General features: G+C 45.9%; 1 protein-coding gene across 17 annotated transcripts in view; it reads right to left on the reverse strand.

Annotated features, from left to right (window-relative positions):
* Positions 1–8726, reverse strand: part of LOC147120019 (poly(rC)-binding protein 3) — a 319465-nt gene extending 310739 nt beyond the window's left edge. For 4 of the 17 annotated variants that reach the window (XM_085985512.1, XM_085985525.1, XM_085985531.1 and 1 more), the window contains exon 1: positions 8286–8725. The gene's annotated coding sequence lies outside the window, so the exon portion shown is untranslated. Of the gene's footprint in view, positions 1–8285 lie in introns of all 17 variants that reach the window. The other 13 variants (XM_085985519.1, XM_085985517.1, XM_085985518.1 and 10 more) reach the window with 5 other exon arrangements.
* Between the last annotated feature and the right edge of the window lie 5151 nt (positions 8727–13877).

Genomic DNA, 13877 nt, shown 5'->3' on the forward strand with positions numbered 1-13877 from the left:
AAAAGCCTGCAGGATGGATGAGCAAGCTGACCATGGCACCATGGTGAATTTCAAATTAAAAAGCAGAACCTGAAAAGGTAATAATCTCTGGAGTGTTACCTGAGCCATGCGCAAATTGGCATAGGGCCAAACAGGTTAGAGGTTTAAAACAACAGAAAATGCTGGAAATACTCAGCAGGCCAGGCAGCATCCGTGGAGAGACAGAGTTAACGTTTCAGGTCTGGGACCCTTCATCAGAACTGGAAAAGTAACAGATATTAAGCAGGTGCAGAGACTTTGGTGGGGGGGGGGGGTTAGGAAGGGAGGAAGGAATTGAAAGAACATACTGTGAAAATGTTGCAAATGGGAATGGCAAAATCATACTGCATGAAAAATGGGGGCAAGGATTATTATCTGAAATTGTTGAACTCGATATTGAGTCCAGAAGGCTGTAAAGTGCCTAATCGAAAGATGAGGTGCTGTTCCAATGAAGCTCAACGTAAGCTCGAGGAACAGCACCTCATCTTTCGATTGGGCACTTTACAGCCTGCCGGACTCAACATAGAGTTCAACAATTTCAGATAATAATCCCTGCCCCCATTTTTCATGCAGTATGATTTTGCCATTCCCATTTGCAACATTTTCACAGCATGTTCTTTCAATTCCTTCCTCCCCTCCTAAACCACCCCCCATCTCTGCTCCTGCTTAATATCTGTTACATTTCCAGCTTTTTCCAGTTCTGATGAAGGGTCCCAGACCTGAAACATTAACTCTGTTTATCTCTCCACAAATGCTGCCTGGCCTGCTGAGTATTTCCAGCATTTTCTGTTGTTATTTCAGATTTCCAGCCTCCGCAGTATTTTGCTATTATATAGATGTAATATCTCCAAGTTTGCAGACGACACAAAGCTGGGTGGGCGTGTGTGCTGTGAGGAGGATGCAGAGAAACTGCAGTATGATTTGGACAGGTTGGGTGATCGGGCAGATGCAGTATAATGTGGATAAATGCGAGGTTATCCACTTTGGTGGCAAAAACAGGAAGGCAGATTGGGAAAAGGGGAAGTGCAACAAGTCCTGGGTGTACTTGTGCACCAGTCGCTGAAGGGAGGCATGCAGGCGGTTAAGGCGGCAAATGGTATGTTGGCCTTCATAGCGAGAGAATTAGAGTACAGGAGCAAGGATGTCTTGCTGCAGTTGTACAGGGCCTTAGTGAGACTACACCTTGAGTATTGTGTGCAGTTTTGGTCGCCTTATCTGAGGAAGGATGTTCTTGCCATGGAGGGAGTGCAGCGAAGATTCAGCAGACTGATACCTGGGATGGCAGGAATGACATATGGAGAGAGATTGGGTCAATTAGGCTTATATTCGCTAGAGTTTAGAAGAATGAGAGGGGATCTCATTGAAACTTATAAAATTCTAACAGGACTAGACAGACTAGATGCAGGAAGGATGTTCCTGATGACAGGGGAGTCGAGAACCAGGGGTCACAGTCCAAGGATAAGGGATAAGCCATTTAGGACAGAGATGAGGAGGAATTTCTTCACCCAGAGAGTGGTGAACCTGTGGAATTCTCTAACACAGAAGGCAGTGGAGGCCAATTCATTAAATATATTCAGGAAGGAGTTAGATATATTTCTTAAGGCTAAAGGGATCAAGTGATACGGGGAGAAAGCAGGGACAGGGTACTGAGTTTGGATGATCAGCCATGATCACATTAAATGGTGGAGCAGGCTCGAGGGGCTGAATGGCCTACTCCTGCTCCTATCTTCTATGTTTCTATAGGATGTCATGTGACCTTGATAAGGACTGTTTCAGTACTGTGTCAGGGTTGGAAACCCGACTGGAGGGATTCAAACATGGAACTTCAGGCAAGATTTGGGAGGTGACAACACATTCAAGGACTTGAGGAAAAGGGGGTTGGAGATGGGGTGGTAGGACAGAAAGGTCAAGGGTGGGTTTTTCCTGAGAAGGGTGCTGACCGCAGATTTGAAGGAGAGGGGAAACAGTATCTGAGGAAAGGGAACTATTAATATCAGCTAACATGGGGCCCAGGGAGGGAAATTGGGTGGTCAGCAGATGGTCAGAATAGGGTCGAGGGAGCAGGAGGTGCGCCTCATGGACAAGATGAGCTCGGAGAGAAGGCAGGAGATGGGATAGAATCTAGAGAAAGATGCGAGTTCATGGCTAGGGCAGAGTGGAACATTAGGTGAGGTTTGGCCCAATGAGCAAGGGGAAGGGAAGGAAGCAGTAGAGGCAGCTGAAAAGATGATCTTGATCTTTGTGACAAAAGAGTCCATGAGCTCCTCGCACTTGTTGGCAAGGGTAGAGGAGGCACGGGAGCATAGCTTAAGACAACGATTTGTGGTGGGAGAGAGAAGCTGGGCGTTATTTGTGCATTCCAGGATGATCTTTGAATAGTGAGCAGTTTTGTCAATAGAGAGCAGGACCCGATAGTGCTTTATTTGGTCCAGCCAGATGTGGTGATGGATGGTAAAACCAGTTGTCCCACCAGAGATGTTCAATTCTATGCCCCTTGGACTTAAGGGAGTGGAGATGAGGGGTATAGAAACATAGAAGATAGGAGCAGGAGTAGGCCATTCAGCCCCTCGAGCCTGCTCCGCCATTCAATTCGATCATGGCTGATCATCCAAATTCAGTACCCTGTCCCTGCTTTGTCCCCATACCCCTTGACCTTAAGAAATATATCCAACTCCTTCTTGAATATATTTAAAAGAATTGGCCTCTACTGCCTTGTGGTAGAGAATTCTACAGGTTCACCACACTCTGGGTGAAGACATTCCTCCTCATCTCGGTCCTAAATGGCCTACCCCTTATTCTTAGTCTGTGACCCCTGGTTCTGGACTCCCTGACCATCGGGAACATCCTTCCTGCATCTAGTCTGTCCAGTCCTGGTAGAATTTTATAAGTTTCAATGAGATCCCCTCTCATTCTTCTAAACTCCAGCGAGTACAAGCCCAATCGACCCAATCTCTCCTCATACGTCGTTCCTGCCATCCCAGGTACCAGCCTGGTGAATCTTCGCTGAACTCCCTCCATGGCAAGAACATCCTTCCTCAGATAAGGCGACCAAAACTGCACACAATACTCAAGGTGTAGTCTCACTAAGGCCCTGTACAACTGCAGCAAGACATCCTTGCTCCTGTACTCAAACCCTCTCGCTACGAAGGCCAACATACCATTTGCCTTCTTAACTGCCTGCTGCACCTGCGTGCTTACCTTCAGCGACTGCTGCACAAGGACACCCAGGTCTCGTTGCACTTCCCCTTCTCCCAATCTATTGCCATTCAGATAATAATCTGCCTTCCTGTTTGACACCAAAGTGGATAACCTCGCATTTATCCATGTTATATTGCATCTGCTATGCTTCTGCCCAATCACCCAACCTGTCCAAATCATCCTGGAGTTTCTCGGCATCCTCCTCACAGCACACACGCCCACCCAGCTTTGTGTCATCTGCAAACTTGGAGATATTACATCTAGTTCCCTTGTCTAGATCATTAATATATATTGTGATTAGCTGGGGTCCAAGGACCGATCGCTGCGGTACCCCACTAGTACCAGGGGAACGACTAGGGTGAGAGAGACAGAGAGTATTTGTTTTAATAGGAACAAGGGCATCAAAGATGGTGGAGAGGGTGTGATTTAGCAGATCTTTGGCTGCAGGAATGTCATGATGAATTGTGGGCCAAAGGCTAGATAGTTGGGGATTTGAAAATAGTGGTAAGTGACTTGAGTGAGAGGTTTTTTCCAGGGGCAGACACAGAAAGAAGTGGGATTGGGTGAATGGAGAGCAATACATGGAAATGATCACAAATTGTCTCATCAGTGATAGTTACGATGGGAGTAGCGAGACCACACAAGATCGAGGGGGTAGCTATGAATATGGGTAGGATAGTTTATATGGAGAGATTTAGAAAGGAAAGGAAGTCAGTGAACTCAGAAGAGAGAGAGCAACAAGAGTCGAGATGGAGGTTGAAATTAGAGGACGAGAAGTCGTTCAGTGCAGGGGCTGAGGGAGGAAAGCAGAGAAAATGAGAAATTTGGCATGGTACTTGGGTAGGCAGTACAGAACAAGGATTTTAAAATGAGGCACATGAGGAGTGGAACAAGGCGAGATGCTCAAAGGAAAGGTTGCCAGAGGAATAGTGAGATAGACCAAGGTGTGATTTAGAGACAAGGGCTACACCACCACCACCGCAGCGGTTTGAGCAGGGCATGTGGTGGAATATATAGCCAGGCGGGGAAGTTTCATTAAGGGGAACGGTGTCAACACCCGTCAGCCATGTCTGTCAAGGCCATAATATCGATGTGATCATTCACAATAAGCTCATGGATGGCAAGGGCCTTGTTCACAAGTGAATGTACATTCTGGAGGGAGATGAGGAGCAGGGCAGTGATAGCCAATCCACTGGCAGCGTCCACAGACTCAGCGCTGGGAGGGGGGAGTGGGACGGGAAGGAGGTTGGCAAGATTAGCCCCAGGCAGGAACGCTGGGCAGAAAGGTCAGGAAGCAATTGAGGTTGCTGCTCGTTAAGAGGCAGTGACAAGTGCCTCAGTGAGCCCTTCGGAGGATGCCAAGAGAAGCAGAGGGAAGCTGTAGGATTAGTTAAGAAGGAATCAAGCTTGGGACAGCGGTAGGAGAGTCGGAAAGACGATGAGTGCTGAAGGATTGGGAGGGTAGAGTACTCGAGGGGGGAGGAAAAAGTGATGGTTCGGGTCCAGAGCAGCAGCAAAACATGTGAAATTGTGAAAAATAGAAACAGAAATATATGACCAATAAAGGAAGTTCTGATCATAATTCTCTGTAAATGGAGGAGACTCGTTGGTATAGCAGCCTTTTAACCACTAATTCAAACCCAACCAAAATAATGTTTCCTTGCTGGCTGCAATGTGAATGGAGTATGAGCAGTCTCAATCCAGTTTTCAATGGGCCCCGTGTCAAAATTAGTGATCTCTCTCAGAAGCCACAATAGGGCTTGTGAAAAGAAACTGATGCAGGAGACCATCCTCCGAAGTCATTATCAATCCCTCCCACGTGCTGATTTTTTCCCTCTCAGCTAGCATAGGTGTATTTAAGGTAAGAAGGAATAGAAGGATATGTTGATGGGTTAGAAAATATAATATCCATTAACAGAACTGTAGGATTAAGCAATTTTTCAATTGATTTCAGGCCTTCCTTCGAGACACATTGAGCATGGCCCCCAGGCCTCCATAGATACTGCTTTGAAACCAGCAGTTAGGAAATGCACATGTGACCCGTGATTTTCTCCTCCTTTCCAACAGTGTGCCTGACAGCTGCTTAGCTCATCCCCATGACTGCACAATTGAGATTGTTAACTCATGATACCTTCATCTATGTTTTTGTTACCTCCAGAATCAATTATCCTATGTTCAACCCTCTAAAATTCAACTCATCCAAAACTCTAATACAAAAAGAAAATAAATACTGCAAATGCTGGAAATCTGAAATAAAAACAGAAAATGCTGGAGATACTCAGCAGGTCAGGCAGCATTTGTGAAGAGAGAAACAGTGTTAACGTTTCAGGTCGATTCTAACGCAAGGTCATCGACCTGAAACGTTAACTGTTTCTCTCTTCACAGATGCTGCCTGACCTGCTGAGTATCTCCAGCATTTTCTGTTTTTATTTCATCCAAAACTCTGCTGCCCGAATCCCAACTCGCACAAAGTCCCGCTCACCCATCATTCCAAGTGCTTACTGACCTACATTGGCTACTGTTTGGGAAACACCTCAAATTTAAAATGCTCATTCTAGTGTACACAAATCCCTCAATGTCCTCATCCCTCTCTATCTCCGTAACCTCCTCCAGCTCTACAACCCTCCGAGATCTCTGCAGTCCTCCAATTCTGGCATTTGTGCATGCCCGATTTCTAGCGCTCCACCATTGGCGACCGTGCCTTCAGCTGCCTAGGCCTGAAGCTCTGGAATTCCCTCCCTTAAAACCTAACTCTTTGACAAAGCTTTTGGTAACCTGTCCTTATATCTCTATGTGGCTCAGTGTCAAGATTTCTGATAATGCTCCCGTAAAGGACCTTGGGATACTTTATAATGGTGAAGGTATAAATGCAAGTTGTTGATGTAGAAGATTGTAGCACTATCACGCCATCATACAATGTTGGTACTCATAGCGTCACACTGCTAAGCTACATCAGTTTTAGATTAGCACTGAACCTGGACATTTTTATAACTAAATTAAAAAATAGCTTGGGGGATACAAATTGCATGGGAAATTCTTCAGAGATCGTGCAGATTTCTCAGATAGTTCAGTGGGTAAACATACTACCTAGTGCATAGATTAAAACATCCCAACTTCAGCTCCTGCACTGTACCAAGTTAGCTAAATGCAGTTAAGATGGTAATGACACTGCAATTGGCCTCAACACCTATAGGTAATGGAGAGGAATAGTCAATCCTTGCACATGAAAATATCAGGTGAAGAAATAATCAAGCTCTGTTGCAATATGCTCCTTGAATGAACAACCTGACACACTGCACAAGACCATGTGAAAAATGGCTACTTAAGCAAGTTACTATTGGGCTCCTAGTGCCTGTGCAATCATACCTCCCCACATAATTTATTTTAATACATTAACAGAAGCTCAGTGTCAGCTCTCTCTGCCATTAAGTTGCTTTCATTAAATTTACTGCTGGACAGGAGCACTATGCATCCTGGAATGTTTGTATTGATTGCAACAGGGACATTACTTCATATGCGCCTGGAAGCCAATCTAGTCACCTGATGCTTGGAAGACATGCCAAATGCCTTGGTACACTGCCCTCCTGCACATGCGATCAGTGGTGTTGCTCTGATGCACAGGGCTCCACATCAAGCCTCCACTGAAGTTAAGAACACAAAGCCATGCATTTTTTTCCATTATATGGAGTACTTACAATGTATTTTCCTTCTGCGTGAACAAATTCTTTCAGAAATCAAAGCTATCGAAAACTATTTGCTATTTTTATTTTGTGAATATTTTATCATTGAAGAAAGTTCTCATTCATAAGTTGCTGTTGAATTATACAATACAAAAGGAGCTGAATTAAGTTAAAATAGCATTGCTCAAGCTCCCTTAGTTAACAACTGCATCTTTCTCTAACCCTTTTCAAGGAAGTATGGACAATGTCATCAACACAATCTTCAAAAAAGTAACAGGAATAGACACCAAAGAGTTAAAAGAGTTTTATTTATTTTTTTTAATTTGTTCTACCAATGTTCAAAAAAGATGTTTGCTTCTGCGCATTTCAAGATTTTTCTGCATAACCTGAATCACTGAAGACCCAAATTGTGGGCAGAAACTAAAATAAAAACACCAAAAGCTTCCACAAAAACCACACAGTTCCATTCCAAGACTATATATCCCATATGGTGTTCAGATACAAGGAGTAGACAGGAATCTAGGAATAGATAATATAAATTACCTCATGACTAATAATCATCGCCAGGATTTCCCTAACAATTCAGGGCTCGATATTAAATTTTAAAAACGTAGGCCCAGTTGGCATGACCAAACACCAATTGGTACACTCAAATGCAAGAAAATAAGTCACCTGTTGACTATAATTTTCAGTAAACATTTAATTGCATAAAACAGAATGGAAAGGTGTCAACAGTCCTATCTTTATGGTCTGTTGCCATATTAGTTTGTTCTTTTGTTTTCTTCAACACAGCTTAAATAAAAACCAAGCAGCCAGATTGAATTGTGTTACTTTGAGGCTCATGTGGAATCACATTTAAATTATTCAAGTGGTTTTACAAATCACTTACTAGTTGCTGACATTTCCCACCCACCCCCCCAACACAATTTGCATTAATCAACATAACTATATTGTATAAATCCAGTTAAATCAAATGCAGATATACTGTACCCTTGTGTCCTGGCACACATGCCAAAAAGGTCTCACCCATGTGCCAGATGGCACTCAAGATTAGCACAAAGCACTTGGCGTAGTTACATACATTCAGCAAAACCCCATAGCATGTACACATATATGACAACATCCACAGTAGCCTGGCTCAATGCATACATGTGCACAATATTAACAGACCTATTTCTACGTGCGGCAAGATTGCACCTACGGCCAATGCCACAAGTGTGTGGCTAGACCCCGACGGGCGCAGGGGGGCAACCGGGTCTCTGTCACACACACACACACATACAGGTGGGCACATGGCGCAGGTCAGACCAGCCTGTAGTGAAATAGGACAGCAGTAACCTACCCCCAGCCCCCAACCAAAGAAAAAAATAAAACAAGACTGAAACTCACCAAGTCCGGGAGTCCGGGGCAGGACGGAGCAGTGCTAGGAACAAGGGGCGGGTCCGGAGAGCGGGAAATGAGGGCGCAAGCAATGGGGCCTGCGGGTGCCCCCGGGGATCGAGGAGCCGGTTAAGAGGGGGAGGAAAGGAGGGGGGAGGAGAGGAGGGGAGGGGAGGGGGGGGAAGGGGGGAAAAAAAGGGAGTAGGTCGGTGGGAACAATAGCCCGCGTCCCTTCGGGCAACGATGGCTGGACCGAGGAAGACCCGAGGAGGAAGGTGGAGGTAACAGGAGTGGGGGAGACCAGAGGTAAAGGAGGGTGGGGGGTCGAGGGGTAAATAGGAAAGGTTTTACAAGAGAGAGCCGCTGCCTTCCTGCCGCTATGCGCACACACTGGGCGCCAGACGCAGTCACCACCGCGCCGGACTGACAGCTCCCCAGCGCGAGCCCAACCACCGCCAGCCCTCGGCCAATCACGGCCGCTCCGCCGCGCGCCAATCACGAACGTCACGCCCGGCCGCCCGACCAATCGCCAACAGCCGCTCTCCCGGCCCGACCCATCTGCCAACCAAACGCGCCGCCGTGCGCAGCCGCAAGACGCCGGCTGCAGTCAGGCACCTGTCCACCGCGGTGGGGGTCGGTGGGTAGGCGTGCCAAACAGGCAGGCCGAAGGTTTTTGGGGGGATTCGACGGCAGTCCAATCGCAAGCAAGGTAATTTTGAACTCGCCCACCATTCATAGTCTGAAGCCGCAGCTCTCATTGGGCCAAAAGCACATCACGAGACCCGGTATAGCACAACCCACCCCGCCATGCTCATCCAATCAGAAACCAGTGTGGGAGCACGCGGCTCAAGGAGCATGGGTCACGGGCTCACAGAGGGCCAATGAGAAGGCTGGAATGGCCACATTTCAGTTTAAAGATGTTTGCAATTATGATGCAAATCGTTCTCAATATTTACACATCTTTATTGCATTCAAATGCATTGCCACTTTTTGCAAGTGGTAAACCGGAGAGAAGGCTCCAGTTTTGACGTATGTTTTTATTAATAAAATGAGTGCTTTAAAAACACTTTGTATCTTGAAAGATAGACTTGTAATTATTTGGCGCTTTTCACGTCCTAATGGTCTCCCAAGTTAACAGCCATCGACCCGAAACGTTGATTCTATTTCTCTCTCCACGAATGTTGCTTAGCCTGCTGAGTTTTTCCAGCATTTTCTGTTATTTAACAGCCATCTAATTATTTTTCAAACATAGGAACAGAGTAGGCCATTCAGCCTGTTCTAGATCTGTATCTTAACTCCATTTACCCACCTTTGTTCCATTTCCCTTGATACCCTCACCCAACAAAAATCCATGACTCTCAGTCTAAGAAAATTCAACTTGGTTCAGCATCCACAGCCTTTTGGGGGAGAGTTCCAGATTAACACAAGGAGGTTATGCCTCCTTGACCTGGGTACGCCCACCAAGGAAATAGTTTCTCTGCATCTATGCTGTCAAACACGTTTATCAGTTAGATTAAATCACCTGTTAATCTTCTAAACTCGGGATTACAAGACAAATTTATGCAACTTGTAATTTAATTCATTAATCCCCAGTATAATGCTGGTGAAAATGCACTGTACCCACTCCAAGGCCAATATATCTTTCCTGAGGTGCTGAACACTACTTCAGATGAGGCCTGACCAAGGCTCCGTACGACTAGCATCATTTCCTCACTTTTGTATTCCAGCTCCCTTGATTACTTTTTGTACCTATGCACTAGCTTTTAGTGATTTGTGTACATGGACACATAAATCCCTTTGTTCACCACAGCTCTTAGCCTGTCCCCATTGCAAAAATATCCCAATTTGTCTTTCTCGGATGACATCACACTTCCCCACATTGAACATCATCTGCCATAGTTTTGTCCACTCACTTAGTTTGTCTATGTCCCTTTGTAACTTCCTGCTCACAGCGACACAATTTACTGTGTTTCCTAACAGCATCATCTGCAAACTTGGATATACAACTCTCTATTCGTTCATCCAAATCATTAACATATATAGTGAAAAGCTGGAACAATGGCACAGATTCCTAGCGAACAACACTTGTCGCATCCCGCCAATCAGAGAGCGATCCTTTTATCACTATTTTCTGTCTTCTATCTCTCAACCAATTACCAACCCATGTCACAAGGTTACCTCCAATTCCATGTGCTTTCATTTTTGATAATCTCTTGTATGGAACCTAATCAAATGCCTTCTGGAAGTCCATATAGACATCATAGTCACTGTTGCTTTGTTGGCAAACACAGCCAATGTGTGCACAGAAAAGAGATGACTGACCACTTAATCTGTTTTGTTGGTGTTGGCCTAAGGGGAGAATGTAGAGCAGTGGGATTGGTTTAGGCTCAAGAGGTGACGGCACACATTTCATGCAAGAACCTCATTAAAGAAAGAAATAAAGACTTGCATTTATATCGTGTTATGTATTGTGTGTTCTCCTCCCACCTGTGGTGGCGCTGTCACAGGAGATAAATGGTTGGGTGTTCTCTTGGTTAAGTTTAGCTCTCTTTGTTCGGAACTCTCCAGAACTTCCCTTTCCCTTCGAATAAAGAACTTCATGTTTGAATCTCTGAGTTCTGAGTTCTAATTGTGTCTAGGCAAAAAGGTACCAACACAACAAAGTGGCGACGAGGATGGGATGAATGCGTACGTTACGGGTGCAGTGAGTAAACAGAAATTTAAATTTGAAACGTGAGATGGCTACTATATTAGGAAACATCGGTGATTTTGATGAAAATGTGGAGCAATGGAGCGCTTATACGGAACGTTTTGACTATTTTGTTTTGGCGAATGCTGTGGCAAACGAAAAGGTCATGCCTACCTTTTTGAGTGTAATGGGGCCGAAGACACTCAATTTACTTCGCAGCCTTGTGCAGCCAGATAAGCCAGGAACTAAAACATATAAGCAACTAGTGGAAATTCTTGGAGCACATTTTTTACCAAAACCTCTGGTTATTGCTGAGAGATTTAGATTTCACAAACGGAATCAAGAGGAGGGGGAATCAGTGACGATGTTTATTGCTGCTTTAAAAAGGTTGTCGGAACACTGCCAGTTCAAGGAGGTGCTGAATGACACCATTAGAGACAGACTTGTGTGTGGTCTGCAAAGTGCAGCCACACAGAAGCGCCTTCTTACTGAGGACAACCTTACTCTTGAAAAGGCCATTGAAGTTAGTGTCTCCATGGAGATGGCGGAAAAGGAGGCTCACCAGTTGAGTTCAACAGGGAGAGTTCAAAGGTGTCGTCTGAGCCTAAAGGTGCGCGGAACGGCACATGTTACAGTTGTGGGAAAACGGGCCATCACGCTAATGACTGCTGGTGTACGGAGCTGGAATGCCGAAATTGTGGCAAAAAGGGTCACATTGAACGCGCCTGTAGAGGTAAAAAAAGAACAGACAGAGCTGGGAAGCATGGAAGCAAAATGTCTGTATTTGGACAACAGAGGAAAAAGAGTGTTCATTCAGTGCAGTATGATGGAACAAGCAAAACAGGGGAGCGACACCTCTGAGGAGGAAGAGGTGCACATACTGACGGTTGCAGGTGGTTCAAATGGCTACTGGGTGTCACCACTGGTGGAGGGACAATCAGTGCGGATGGAGGTGGACACAGGCGCGGCTGTGTCCCTTGTTTCAGACACTGTCTACAACAAAATGCTAAAGCATCTTACCCTTCAGCCAACAAACATTGTGCTAAAGACATATACCGGCGAACCTGTGGCCATGAGAGGCGTCATTGAGGTGACAGTTAAATTGAATGGACAGACTGCAAAACTGCCACTATATGTGGTAAAGGGAAATTACCCATCGCTACTGGGACGTGCATGGCTAGAGAAAATCACGCTGGACTGGCCTGCAGTCTGCATGATGTCAAAAGGGGAGTCAGGTCTGACTGCAGTGTTAAACAAACATGCAGAACTCTTCAATGGGGAACTTGGGAGCATGAAAAAGATCAGCGTGAGACTGGACATTAAACCTGACAGCAAGCCGAAGTTTCACAAAGCCCGACCTGTACCCTATGCAATTAGGCCAAAAGTTGAGGCTAACTTGGAGGCCTTAGTCGAGAATGGAGTCCTGGAGCCTGTGAGCGTGAGCAAATGGGCCACACCCATTGTTCCTGTCCTGAAAAAGGATGGATCTGTTCGAATCTGCGGGGATTTTAAAGTGACTATTAACCCGGTACTGTCTGTGGAACAGTACCCCCTTCCCCTCATTGATGATCTTTTTACGGGCCTGGCCGGAGGGCAAAAGTTCAGCAAAATAGACATGCCAGGCTTACCTACAAATGCATGTCGATGACAAATCAAAGGAACTGCTGACAATTGTGACACACAAGGGGCTATACAGATACTGCCGCCTTCCGTTTGGAATTACGTCGGCCCCTGCTCTATTCCAAAGGGCAATGGATCAGATTTTGAGTGGACTGCCAGGAGCCCAGTGCTACCTGGACGACATCCTTGTCACTGGGACAAATGAGGAGGATCATCTTCTGAACTTGGATGCGACACTACAACGACTGAAAGAGTATGGACTCAGAGTTCGTAAAGACAAATGTGAATTCTTTCAGTCTTCAGTTGAGTACCTGGGGCATGTGATTGACGCTACTGGCCTGCATAAGGCGCTGCCAAAGGTCAAGGCGATCGTGGAGGCCCCAACACCCCAGAATGTGAGCCAGTTACGTTCATTTCTGGGGCTACTTAACTACTATGGGAAGTTTATTCCAGACTTAGCAACATTGCTGAAGCCGTTACATCAGTTGCTATGTCAAGGCAAAACATGGAAATGGACTGAACTGTGCAATGAAGCTTTCGCCCAAGCAAAGAAAGCATTGCTGAATTCGGAGGTCCTGACACACTTCGACCCAAAGCTACCCGTGCAGCTAGCATGTGATGCATCACCATATGGTGTGGGAGCAGTCATATCCCACATCATGCCTTCGGGTGAAGAGAAACCTATCGCCTTCGCATCACGCACCTTGAACAAGGCCGAGAGTAACTATGCGCAGATCGAGCGCGAGGCCTTGGGAATCGTTTTTGGAATTCGAAAATTTCATCAGTACCTGTTTGGGAGAAGGTTCACACTCCTGACAGACCACCGTCCATTGACTTCAATCTTCGGGCCCCACACCGGAATTCCATCTCTCGCTGCAAGCAGGATGCAAAGGTGGGCTTTACTGTTGTCAGGACACACATATGACATCAAATATCGCAAATCAGACTTGCATGGCAACGCAGACGGTCTCTCGAGGCTACCCTTGCCTGTTACTCCCCCAGAGCCTCGTCAGATAGACATCTTCTACTTTAGACAAGTGGAGGGAGCACCTGTCACTGCAGTTCAGGTGTGAAGGTACACCCGCAACGATCCAGTCCTGTCTGAGGTAATGGACGATGTCATTCGAGGGAGAGCGATAGGAGATTCTCCTAGTTTGAAACCTTACGTTTCAAAAAGAAATGAGCTCTCCGTCCAGGCAGGTTGTCTTCTTTGGGGACGCCGTGTCATCATTCCGCCACCTCTGAGGGAACCTATACTGCAACAACTTCATACAGGCCACAGTGGGATGGTT

Source organism: Somniosus microcephalus, chromosome 4 (assembly GCF_052327205.1).
Source record: "Somniosus microcephalus isolate GS21.2 chromosome 4, FLI_Smic_1.0, whole genome shotgun sequence".
In the NCBI taxonomy this organism is placed as follows: domain Eukaryota; kingdom Metazoa; phylum Chordata; class Chondrichthyes; order Squaliformes; family Somniosidae; genus Somniosus; species Somniosus microcephalus.